Genomic DNA, 12081 nt, shown 5'->3' with positions numbered 1-12081 from the left:
CCCATCTCTCCTCAGTTCAGTTGTTAGGCTTTGCTCTTTCTCAAGAACTGCCACTGCTGGTTCTCCACAACTCCCTGCCTTTCTACTGCCTTCCCCTCAGCTGCGATGGCCCCAGCTTTCACATCCCACTCAGTGTTTTACCAAATGAGTCATCACTCGCATTTTTCTGCTTGTGTCACTTACCCTTGAAAAAGCTTAGCTTGAAGTTCTCATTGATGAACCATTAAGGACCAAGCCTGTTGCTCCAGATCCCATGCTCCAAATGCTGCAGAAACTGACAAGAACTGTGGTACTACACTTTCAGTCAAGAGCTCCCTGATGGTAAGTTTTTTTCTTTGACAGGGTCGATGACTGCATACATCACTGAAAACATCCATACCCAGAGCTTCAGCCTGCTGAATGTTCATATAAATTTCTCTTTTCTCTATAAACATTTTTTTTGACAATTTCCTTCATCTAAAGCAGATACTGAACATTTTTTTTGCATTTATTCAAACATGATGCATAAGTGGATATGACAGTTTATTTACCTCTGACCTATTTAAATGTCTTTTCTCTTCATTGGAGAGATGTAGACTAATCATTTTACCTCTTCCCCTCATCCTATGTCAGAGTTGGGAACCACAGGCTTATCTAGAGGTTTTGGAGCTTTTGGAGCAGTAATACCAAAGCACATCGTGACCCAGCCACTAAGTTCAAGCTTCTTTCCAAACTCTGTATAGGCAATATGACCATATCAAATACATCCACACATTTTTGTGTGATGATATCTGTGTTGCAAGACCTAGGGAGAAATGGGAGTATAATATAGTCCTCTCGACATTTTAAAAGATTAACTTTTCAGTTCCTGAGGAATAATCTAAGACAATTTGATTAAAATGCCCTTCTTTTAAATGAGGTACAACATTAAAAGCCTAGATAACTGCACAATTGTAAAGACCATATAAGAAGTAAACAAGGGTATTTTATAACTTTTAAACATTAAAGACAATAAAAGGTAATGAAAGGGGAGAGTATAATTTAATTTGAATTTAAGCTTCAGTGTAATAAAAATGTGCTGTGCTACAAAGAGTAGTAATTACTGTGGTGTTTATTTTTTAATTCACAAAATATAAACCAGTAAGATTTCTCATGTCTTCAATATTTCTTAATCACTCATTTTATTCTTATTTATATCAAAACTACCTCCAAAATGATTTTAAAAGATATTGAACAAAATGGTGAGAAAAAAACTTTTAAATGATTATAAAAGCAAAAAGATTTAAGAGAGACATGCAGTCCTATGAAATCATTACCGTCGTCCTTGAAGTTTGACTGCATTTTAAAATTCAGGATTGGCATATAAGATGAAGAGACAGGTGCTGAGGAAACGTGAGTGTAAAAAACAAAGTGTTCTTGTCTTCCAGGAGCATAAAGCAGTGAAGAAAACATGTACAAAGAAACAGTAAAATTATACCATAAAACTGACGGCAGAAATAAGGGCTTGTTTCTGGAAAGGACCAAAGAGACATCGTCCTGTAAACCTGAGGGAAGATGCATGGTGAAACTCCAGACAGACACATTTTAAGGATGAGACAAGAGACTGGAAATAATACATTTCAGAAGACTTTTATCTTCTTACGGACACTATAAATGAGGTTATCTGCTGTTTTGGAAGTGGGCTTATTGCTTCAGGGTCAGTAGAAAAAGTGCGCAATGGCCATTGGGGAGAACACAATAAGAAACAGATTTTTCATTAGACCTGTCACTAACAGTAGTCTGCCAATAAATAAAAGATATAAACAGCTGATTTTTCTCTTAAAATATAACAGGAACATTCTCTGATGGCCTTCTTTTAGGTCAGAGAATATCCGGCAGGCCAAGCGATTTCTATTAGCAATTCTGGGTAGACAGTTTTATTTATTAAATATACATTAGAGGAAATGATATTTCTCCCTTTAGAGTCTAGACTTAAGGCACTACAGATGGATTTCTTTAAATATATGGAAACTAGCTATGTTTATTTTATGACTAAGAAAGTCTCATAACTCTCAAGGCCCATCTCCAATTCATATCTCTAAATTTTTTTTATAAATTAAAATAAACATATAATCCCTTTTCTGCAAGACATAGTATATTTATCTAGACCAAACAAAGATATTTGAACATGTTAACTTTAGTGAGGTTTAAAATATAGAACTAGACGATGCACGTGGAACCTGCCTTGGACACCATACTCCATTTTAACTCCTTTAGTTCACTATATATATATATATATATATATATATATATATGTATATGTATATATATATATGTATATGTATATATATACATGCTTTTGAGGAGTATTATCATCAGCAGTATAATAACCACCTGATACAAAGAGCTGACTCGCTGGAAAAGACCTTGATACTGGGAAAGATTGAGGGCAAGAGGAGGAGGGGGTGACAGAGGATGAGGTGTTTGAATGGCATCACTGACTCAATGGACATGAGTTTGAGCAAACTCCAGGAGATAGTGAAGGATAGGGAAGCTGGGCATACTACAGATTATGGGATCGCCAAGAGCTGGACATGACTTAGTGACTGAACAACAACAAAAATCATTAGCAATAATGATAGCAATAATGAGGGCAACAGAAGATGAGATGGTTGAATAGCATCACTGACTCAATGGACATGAACTTGGGCAAACTCCTGGAGATGATGATGGATAGGGAAGCCTGGCGTGCGGCAGTCCATGGGGTCGCAAAGAGTCAGGCACAACTTGACTGAACAACAATAACAACAAATTATTAGCAATCAGACTTATAAAAATCTATAGAAATCCCATTATCCCCTTTATAGATCCCAAAATGGAGAGTCTGGAGGCTATCTGGGGCTTGGAAAGGGTTGCTGTGCTTTAAGGGCTCAGAATTTCTTTGGATTTAATCTCTGTAGAAAATTAAGATATAATGAATGATAGAGGTATACAACTTCCATGCAGGTCGCTTTTACTGAATTAGAACTATTGAGGTACATCCTCTTTCTTAAGTGCATAGAATACTTAAATACAAAAATTGGAATGAGCCTAAATGTCTCTCTTTTTTTTTTTTTGATAGTTAAATATTATAGAACTGTATATGCATACAACCAGTAAAACTGTGAAAGGTCTATACATATTGAAATGGAAGTGATCATAAAATATTAAGTTTTTAAAAAAGCTGCAGGACAAGACAACAGAGTAAAATCTTGTTTTCATAAACCAACAATAGTTGAAGATATGCATATATGTTTAAAGAGGGCACAAAAATATTTTGGAGGATATACAATAAGCAAACTCAACAGTGGTTACTTCTGGAAATACAATGGGGGTGTTAAAAAAAACTCACTTTTTATTATATGGATATAATATTTATTATATGTTATGTAAATATTTCATTACATACACATCTATATTGTTTGAATTTTTGCATAAATGTATTAATTAGATTTGATATTACACAAAAGCAATACAAATTTTTAATAAAAAGTAAATTTATTGAAGGCAAAATAATCTATTTTTATACTTTGGTGATTTCCATATAAAAATAGGAAATATTTTTTAAATAATTATTGATTAACTTATAACTCTACTCTCTGGTATTGTCATTTATAAGTGTCCAATATGCAATATGGGCTTCCCTGGTGGCTCAGTGATAAAGAACCCGCCTGCCAATGCAGGCGATGTGGATTCTATCATTGCATCTGGAAGATCCCCTGAAGAAGGAAATGGCAACCCACTCCAGTATTCTTGCCTGGGACAGAGGAGCCTGGCAGGCTACAATCCTTGGGTGAGTTGCAAAAGAGTCCGACATGACTTAGCAACTAAACAACAACAGACGACAATATACACCATGTACAATTCTTTGAAGTTGTGACCTCAAATGTGCTACTTATAAGGATTTAAGAGTAGACAATCTGGTTGTATCTAAGGTCCTGCAGCTCAAAGTTCTTATTGATAAGCATCAACAGCAGCATCTGAGAGTCTGGTGAAAATCCAAAGTCTCATGTGCCTTCCCAGATCTACTGAATCAGAATCTGCATTTTAACAAGATTCCCAAGGGATTCACATTCGCAGTGAAGATTAAAAAGCACTGCTCCAGAGGGCTCATCTTTTGCTTATGCCCTGTAACAATTTTTTTTTTAACTTTTTATTTTGTATTGGGGTATAGCCAATTAGCGATATAGTGATAGTTTCAGGTGAACGAGTAAGGGCCACAGCCATACATGTACATGAATCCATTCTCCCTTAAACTCCCCTCCCCTCCAAGCTTCCACACAATATTGAGCAGAGCTCCATGTGCTGAACAGTTGGCCCTTGTTGGTTATTTTAACTATAGCAGTGTTGCTTATGGAAAGCCTAGAAAGGTGGAGGCAGAGAAGACTGAATAAGGATTAGGAGGGCTAAAGCATTTGACTCGTCTCCATATTACCTTTCTAGGGGTCATGGCTTCAATCATTTCCTTTATATGAAATCACCTTAGAACAGATAAGATCACAGGAGATCACAAATCTATGTATATAACTCTACTTGTATTCAGATAGAAAACAGCATGATCCTCTATAAGTTTTGACCCTTGAATTGAAAGTGGCTATTAAAAGATATGCCACACATGAAGTATGTTGTTTGTATAAACATTTATTTATTCACATTTAAATGAAAGGTCAGGAAGTAAAAGGCAGGGTGAAATGAAATGTAGTCAGAGTGAAATAAAGGTTAACAGGCTACAAAATGGAAAAAAAAATGCACATACCAGGAGTGCTATTTTCTGAGTGAATTTAAAATATAAATATATTGGAATAAAATAAAAAACAAGGACACTTTAGCAATAGTGATTGACACTGTCATTTCACTAGTTTATTTTTTTCTATTGATTTATGTGCCACCATATTTTAAAAATGTAAAATAACATTGCCTGTCAAATTGTAGACAGTAAAAGCTTTTGAAATAAATACAAACCTCTTTTGAGTAGGGAAACTTCCATTTCCTGTAATATTACAGATTAGATATTTCAAAAACCCTTCTCTGCAAAGCAAATAGAAATGCCAAGTAAAATAAAACTTATGTACTTTTGAATTCAAAGCTGTACTAGCAAGTTTTAAATGAAATCCCCAGGATCCTAAAGCAAAGAGGTCATTGAAAACCAAAGTGGTGGGCGCAAGAGTGACACTCTACAGCCTTGGGGAAATTGTTGATATTGATAACATCGAGTGTCAGGTTTTAACACTCCTAGGATAGTGACATGTGTGCAAAATGAAGCCTTAAACTGATATCTCACACAAAGTCAGGGCATGCAAAATCCTACAGCCTCAGGGCAAGGATCAACTTTAAAAATACATGCACCATCATAAGGAAGAAATGATGAAGTTCATACCCTGGCACTTGGGCTCTGGGTAGAAAAATTAATCTTCTGTAAGGTGACGCTAGTGATAAAGAACTCACCTGACGATGCAGGAGACTTAGGAAATGTAGATTGGATCCCTGGGGTGGAAAGATCCCCGGAGAAGGAAATGGCAACCCACTCCAGAATTCTTGCCTGGAGAATCCCATGGACAGAGCAGCCTGGAGGGCTACAATCCATAGGGTTGCAAAGAGTGAGACACGACTGAAGTGACTTAGCACAAGCACACAAGAATTTATAAGTCACGTGTTGTCAGAGTTCAGTTCCATCCACCTGTGTTTCTGAGACATTAGAAATTAAATACTGTGTTCTTAGGGTAATGATACTCCTAGAGTTTCTGGCCAAAGCAAACTAATATCCTCTCTTGATAAATTATCCCTCAACACAGGCCACATAAGACTCCCACGCATAAAGCCTTCTGATTATAAAAGAGTCAGCAAACAAAAAAGCAGAAATATCAGATATAGATGATACAACAAGTGTGTTTAAAATGATGAGAAATAAACAAGGAAAATAAGTCATGGTGAAAAGGAATAAGTAAAGAAGAGAATCAAATAGAATATCTCAAAATTAAAAATACAGTTTTTGAAATAGAAAAGCTTTATCGTAGTGAATTTAAATATTAGATTAGACATAGACAACAATATAATTAATGACCTGAAGAGAGTGTTGGCACACATTCCGGGAAACAAACTCATTCAGAAGGACAATGCAGATAGTGGAGTGCAGTTCATTACACATGCAGGCCCAAGGCAGAGTCTCCTCTTAGCCAAGGACCCCAACCAGTTTTTGTGAAAACCTTGTATACCCTAAGTGTACATGACCAAACCCACCTCCCCAAATTCCCTGAAACTAGTCTGAACAAAGGAAAAGAAAGATACAATCAAAGTTAACCCATGATTCATATGCCTTATGCCTAGGTAGTTAACAGTGGACAATTATCAATAAGCCTGTGGTCATACCCCAATAAGCATAATAGAATGTATGACTCTATTCGGTTACACAGATAATTAGGGTATTTTTTTTGGCAATGGAGAGTCTAAGTATGAGCCCTGGGGCTCTTCCTTCCAGGGGCCTGGTTTTCCAGTTGGTATGTCATTTCCATAGATACGGGGCATATAGCTCAAAGTCCACACTTCGCCCCAAGACAGAGTCCTGCTTTCAAGATGGAGCCTGTTCTGTCTGTTTCCTCCTTCAAGAGTATTCAGAATGCACCTCAAAATATAAAATGAAAAGAAAAAAGAAAGAAATTAAGGAGTCTCACATATAACTGATAGGTATGTCAAAGGACAAGAACAGAGAGAATGGAGAAAAGACAATATTCTTAAAAATAATGACTGAGAAATTTCTAGAATTGATGAAAGACATTTTTTTAATTCTAGATTCTCAAAAAGGGTGTAAATAAAAATAAATCCACACCTGTAAAAATTTGGGGGGCTTCACGGGTCGCTAGTGGTAAAGAACCCTCTTGCCAGTGCAGGAGACATGAGAGACATGGGTTTGACCCCTGGGTCAAGAAGATCTCCTGGAGAAGGCAATGGCACCCCACCCCAGTACTCTTGCCTGGAAAATCCCATGGATGGAGGAGCCTGGTGGGCTGCAGTCCATGGGGTCGCTAAGAGTCAGACACGGCTGAGCAATTTCACTTTCACTTTTCACTTTCATGCATTGGAGAAGGAAATGGCGGCCCAGTCCAGTGTTCTTGCCTAGAGAATCCCAGGGACAGGGGAGCCTGGTGGGCTGCCGTCTATGGGGTCGCACAGAGTCAGACACCATTAAAGTGACTTAGCATAGCATAGCATAGCATAGCATAAAAAGACAATAATAAAACAGCAGACTTTTAAAAATGGAACAGTATCTGAAGGAAAAGAGCTGCTGCTAAGTCGCTTCAGTCGTGTCCGACTCTGTGCGACCCCATGGACTGCAGCCTACCAGGCTTCTCTGTCCATGGGATTCTCCAGGCAAGAATACTGGAGTGGGTTGCCATTTCCTTCTCCAATGCATGAAAGTGGAAAGTGAAAGTGAAGTCGCTCAGTCCTGTCTGACTCTTAGCGACCCCATGGACTGCAGCCTACCAGGCTCCTCCATCCATGGGATTTTCTGGGCAACAGTACTGGAGTGAGGTGCCATTGCCTTCTATTAAGGAAAAGAGCAGCAAACTAATACTCTAAAATATCATCATGAGTGAAGACAAAATAAATTCAGATCATCAAACACTGAGTTTACAGCTTCTTGTTTACAAAGGCTGTAGTATGGAGGAAGAGGAAACATTAACCTAGAAAAATGAAGTAAACAATGGTACTAAATTACCAAACAATCAAGCACAGAAGATGGAAGATGGTAATCTGTGTTAAGCATTTTAAAGTCTTTGTATTATTCTACAGAAAAGTAAAGATACTAATCTTCTTTAAATTGCTTAAACTTCAAACTGATTCAATCAAGCCTGTCATATTAAAATGTTAGAGTAAATCAGTTAAACAAAATAGGGAGAATTATGGCAGTCAAATCAGTAGAAAGGAAAAATCAGAATAAGGGAAACTTGAGTAATAGAAAACACATAAGGAAATAGAGGGGGAAAAGATACAAACAGAAAGAGAAATTAGAAAATTCAACATGATAGGAAAAATGATCCTTAATTCTGGATATAAAAGTTTGATGATATAAAATTTAAGCATCATTCACCCCTACCCCCATACGTATCCCAGACAGAGTTTGAGCTAGTAAGTGGCACCTTCCCTAACATTCCACCCAGCCCTGTCTTAGAATTGTTTTGACTGCAAGCGATATTTGCCACCTCTCAATTATTTAAAGAAAATCACATTTTATTGGAACAAGATGGCATAAACTTACAGATAAAAAGTACAAGAGCTAAAATATCTGCTATCAGAAAAGAGACCCAGGCTGAGAACAAACATTCAGTTTCTTTAGAGCTGTACAATCGGAATGAATGCCCGCCATCCTCACTCAGGCTTCAAATGACCAGTCTGATTATTCAAGGTGGGCATGCATTGGGCTGGAGGTGGGGAACAGACAATTTGATGAACAGATGCACTAAGAAAACAAGGAATCAGCAAAGCAGGAGCAGTGGGTAGGGTTCACCCATGGAAGGAAAAAGAGAGCCTAAGCTGGAGGGGGAGTGGAGGGAGGGTGGAAATGGCCAGAGGTAACAGCTGAATGTTTGTCCAAGTATAGCAAAAATTATTGCATGATATTTGACTTGAGGTGGTATGCATTTCTTGAAGTTATTAAATTCTTTCTCTTTCTCTTTAAGCATTCAGATCAGTAATCACAAATCAAGTGACTGCTGGCATCATACAACTCAAGGAAACACGTAAAACAATATTGAAATATGATGATAAACAGCAGCTGAATTTCAGTATCAAGATAAAGTCTGAAATGCTGAAGGTAATGGAAAACTGGAGAGCTCCTGACTCAGCCCAAGGAACTAGTGGCTACTCAGTTCAAGCTCTTTGCTGCCATGCAGAAATGCAGACCAATGGAGCCAGAACTTTTTCAAGAAAAATCAAGAATCAGGAATATATGCAAAATAAACAGATTTTTAAATTCAGCAATTGACTCAATTTTTTAAATACAGTGTGAATCAACAGGAAGCAGATCAATCAAATGGAAACAGAACCATTCTGCTTATTTGTATCCATGGATTATGGCTTATGGATCAGAGACTTGTGGATGAATTGTCCGTGCAAGTTAATGGGAAGGAGTTGGGAGAGTCTGTGCATCCACTTCCCTTCTCTCATCTGTTAGGCTATCATAAGCTATGCATTTTATTTTGATCTAGATTAAATGCCTTACATATATTGAACATATATATATATATATATATATATATGTTATTTGTACCTTTATGTTTAGTATTTATGGAGCACCACATTTCTTTTTTTAAACTACATCTTTTTTTATATAAGTTTTAGGTTCACAGTGAAACGAAAACAGAAATCACAGATCCCCACACATCCTCCCCTCAATGCCCCAGCACAAACACACACACACACATACAGCTTTTCCTACTATCGACATCCCCCCCACCAGAGTGGTACATTTGTTAAAACTGATGAACCCACACTGACACATCACTATGACCCAAAGTCCATGGTTCACGTTAAGGTTCATTCTTGGTGGTGTGCATTCTATGAGTTTGGACAAACACCTAAAGACATCTACCATTATAGTATCATATAGAATAGTCTCACTGCCCTAAAAGTCCTGTGCTCTGCCTGCTCATCTCTCCTTTCCCCCTAATCCCAGAAACTACTGATATTTTTAGTGTCTCCATAGTTTTGCCTTTTTACAGAAAATCATATAGTTGGAATCATGTAGTGTCTAGCCCTTTTAGATTAGATTCTTTTACTTAGAGAACTTGTGTGTGTGTGTGTGTGTGTGTGTGTGTGTGTATCTTAGTTTTCTATATGTATCTTAGTTTTTTTCCATGTATTAATATTTAAGCCCATTTCTTTTAGCACTGAAACATATTCCATTTTCTGTGGTATATGTTTCAGTTTATCCATTCACCTGCTAAATTATATCTTGGTTGCTTTCAAGTTTTTGCAATTATTAATAAAGCTGTTATGAACATCCGTGTATAAGACTTAGTGTAAACCTAAGTTTTAAACTCTTTGGGTAAATACCAAAGAGCAGGTTACTGGATTGAGATGGTAAGAGTATGTTTAGTTTTATAGCAAGCTGTCAAACTGTCTTCCCAAGTGGATATATCATTTTGTATTCCATCAACAATAAACAAGTTCCTTTTGCTGTACAGTATATCTTGAATTTGGTGTTTGTGTTTTCACTTTTGGCCATTCTAATAAGAATGTGGTGGTATCTCATTGGTGTTTTAATTTGCAATTCCCTAATGACATTTGATGTTGAGCATCTTTTCATATGCTTACTGGCCATCTACATATCTACTTTCATAAGGTATCTGTTCGGACATTTTGTCCATTTTTTAATTGGGTTGTTTGTTTTCTTATTGCTGAATTTTAAGGAAAACTTATTTTAGATAACAGTCCTTTATCAGATATGTATTTTATAAATATTTTTATCCCAGGCTTGTCTTCTGATTCTCTTGATCCTCACTTCTTTCTGAAGATCTGATTCTATCTGTTGATCAATATGGTCAGATATCAATCATCACTTCAAAATTTGATATTCTTTTCAGCTATTAAATACAGACTGTAGTAGTTCCTTATATTGACAAAATAGTTACCACAATTCTTACTACTTAATTGATTACTATAGAAGAAGCCATTATAATGTTTTTAAAATAATGAAAGTTAATCTGGGTTATTATTCTTACACATATTTTAAGCAAATATTAAAATCACTCTTAAAAGTCTCTAAACTATAAGTTAAGCAAAAAAAAAAAAAAAAAAAAATGTAAACAACAGTCTCAAAGGCCCTTGCTGAATCATCTAACTTAGGAGAAAACAAAACAGAACTTTAGGTCCCGCCCTGATGCTCCAGGCCGGTTGCATCTATCTGGGACTTATCACCCCCTGTCCAGAAACCTTCCACCCCCTACACCTGCCCAGAAGACTTACCCCCTGCACAACTACAAATGCCATCTCAACTAAAGAATACCCAAAACACCCTGCCTGATTAACGTTTCCCTTATTGCTTCCACAAACTTCCCTATAGATATGGAGCCTTCCTGATCCCTCTCAGCTCTCAGCCTGGTCATTAGGCCTACTGTCGCCCCTCCTTGCCTGAATAAAGGTAACCTACTTCTGTAGAGGTCGTCTTTCCTTTTTTTCTTGTTCGGCCCAAACTATACCTTGCATGCTGGCATCAGACAACTCAAGGAAACTCAAGGAAACACATAAAGCAGTATTGAAATATGATGATAAACAGCAGCTGAATTTCAGTATCAAGATAAAGTCTGAAATGCTGAAGGTAATGGAAAACTGGAGAGCTCCTGACTCAGCCCAAGGAACTAGTGGCTACTCAGTTCAAGCTCTTTGCTGCCATGCAGAAATGCAGACCAATGGAGCCAGATCTTTTTCAAGAAAAATCAAGAATCTGGAATATATGCAAAATAAACAGATTTTTAAATTCAGCAATTGACTCAATTTTTTAAATACAGTGTGAATCAACAGGAAGCAGATCAATCAAATGGAAACAGAACCATTCTGCTTATTTGTATCCATGGATTATGGCTTATGGATCAGAGACTTGTGGATGAATTGTCCGTGCAAGTTAATGGGAAGGAGTTGGGAGAGTACATCCACTTCCCTTCTCTCATCTGTTGGGCTATCATATCTAAGGGGAAAAAGGGAAGTAGGGAGGTTCCAGAGCCATTTTTTGCCACTTGACTAAAAAATAAAAATATGTATGAACAGCATTTGAGAATTAAAAAGAATTAGACCTGATTGTCATGATGTTAAACCAGAAATGTCAATGATTGTTAGGAAATTCTGCGAAGAAGTGTTTCTTCCACTCTAGAGGGTCACTGGGAAATTTCAGGCTTCATTATCTTTTGTGAAGGAATAAATATGTGTGTGATGACCCCTTCAGTGATCTTGATTATAGGAATAAACTTGATTAAAGCTTTCGGGGGTTTTTTGTCCTTATTATTTTGTCTTGTACCATTTATTACAGTTTTGCCTTTCTCACAACATATTCGCTCACTCCTCTGAGTAGAGTTTTATTCTAGAGCAGAACCA

General features: G+C 37.0%; 1 long non-coding RNA gene across 1 annotated transcript; it reads left to right on the top strand.

Annotated features, from left to right (window-relative positions):
* Nucleotides 1–231: 231 nt before the first annotated feature.
* LOC133249500 (uncharacterized) lies at nucleotides 232–8969 on the top strand. The gene is made up of 3 exons (XR_009736989.1): nucleotides 232–321; nucleotides 3617–3790; nucleotides 8673–8969. It is a non-coding gene; the product is annotated as an uncharacterized LOC133249500 (long non-coding RNA).
* The last annotated feature ends 3112 nt before the right edge of the window (nucleotides 8970–12081 follow it).

Source organism: Bos javanicus, chromosome 6 (assembly GCF_032452875.1).
Source record: "Bos javanicus breed banteng chromosome 6, ARS-OSU_banteng_1.0, whole genome shotgun sequence".
In the NCBI taxonomy this organism is placed as follows: domain Eukaryota; kingdom Metazoa; phylum Chordata; class Mammalia; order Artiodactyla; family Bovidae; genus Bos; species Bos javanicus.
The sequence above is the reverse complement of the archived record's forward strand: the minus strand, read 5'-3'. Positions and strand labels throughout refer to the sequence as shown.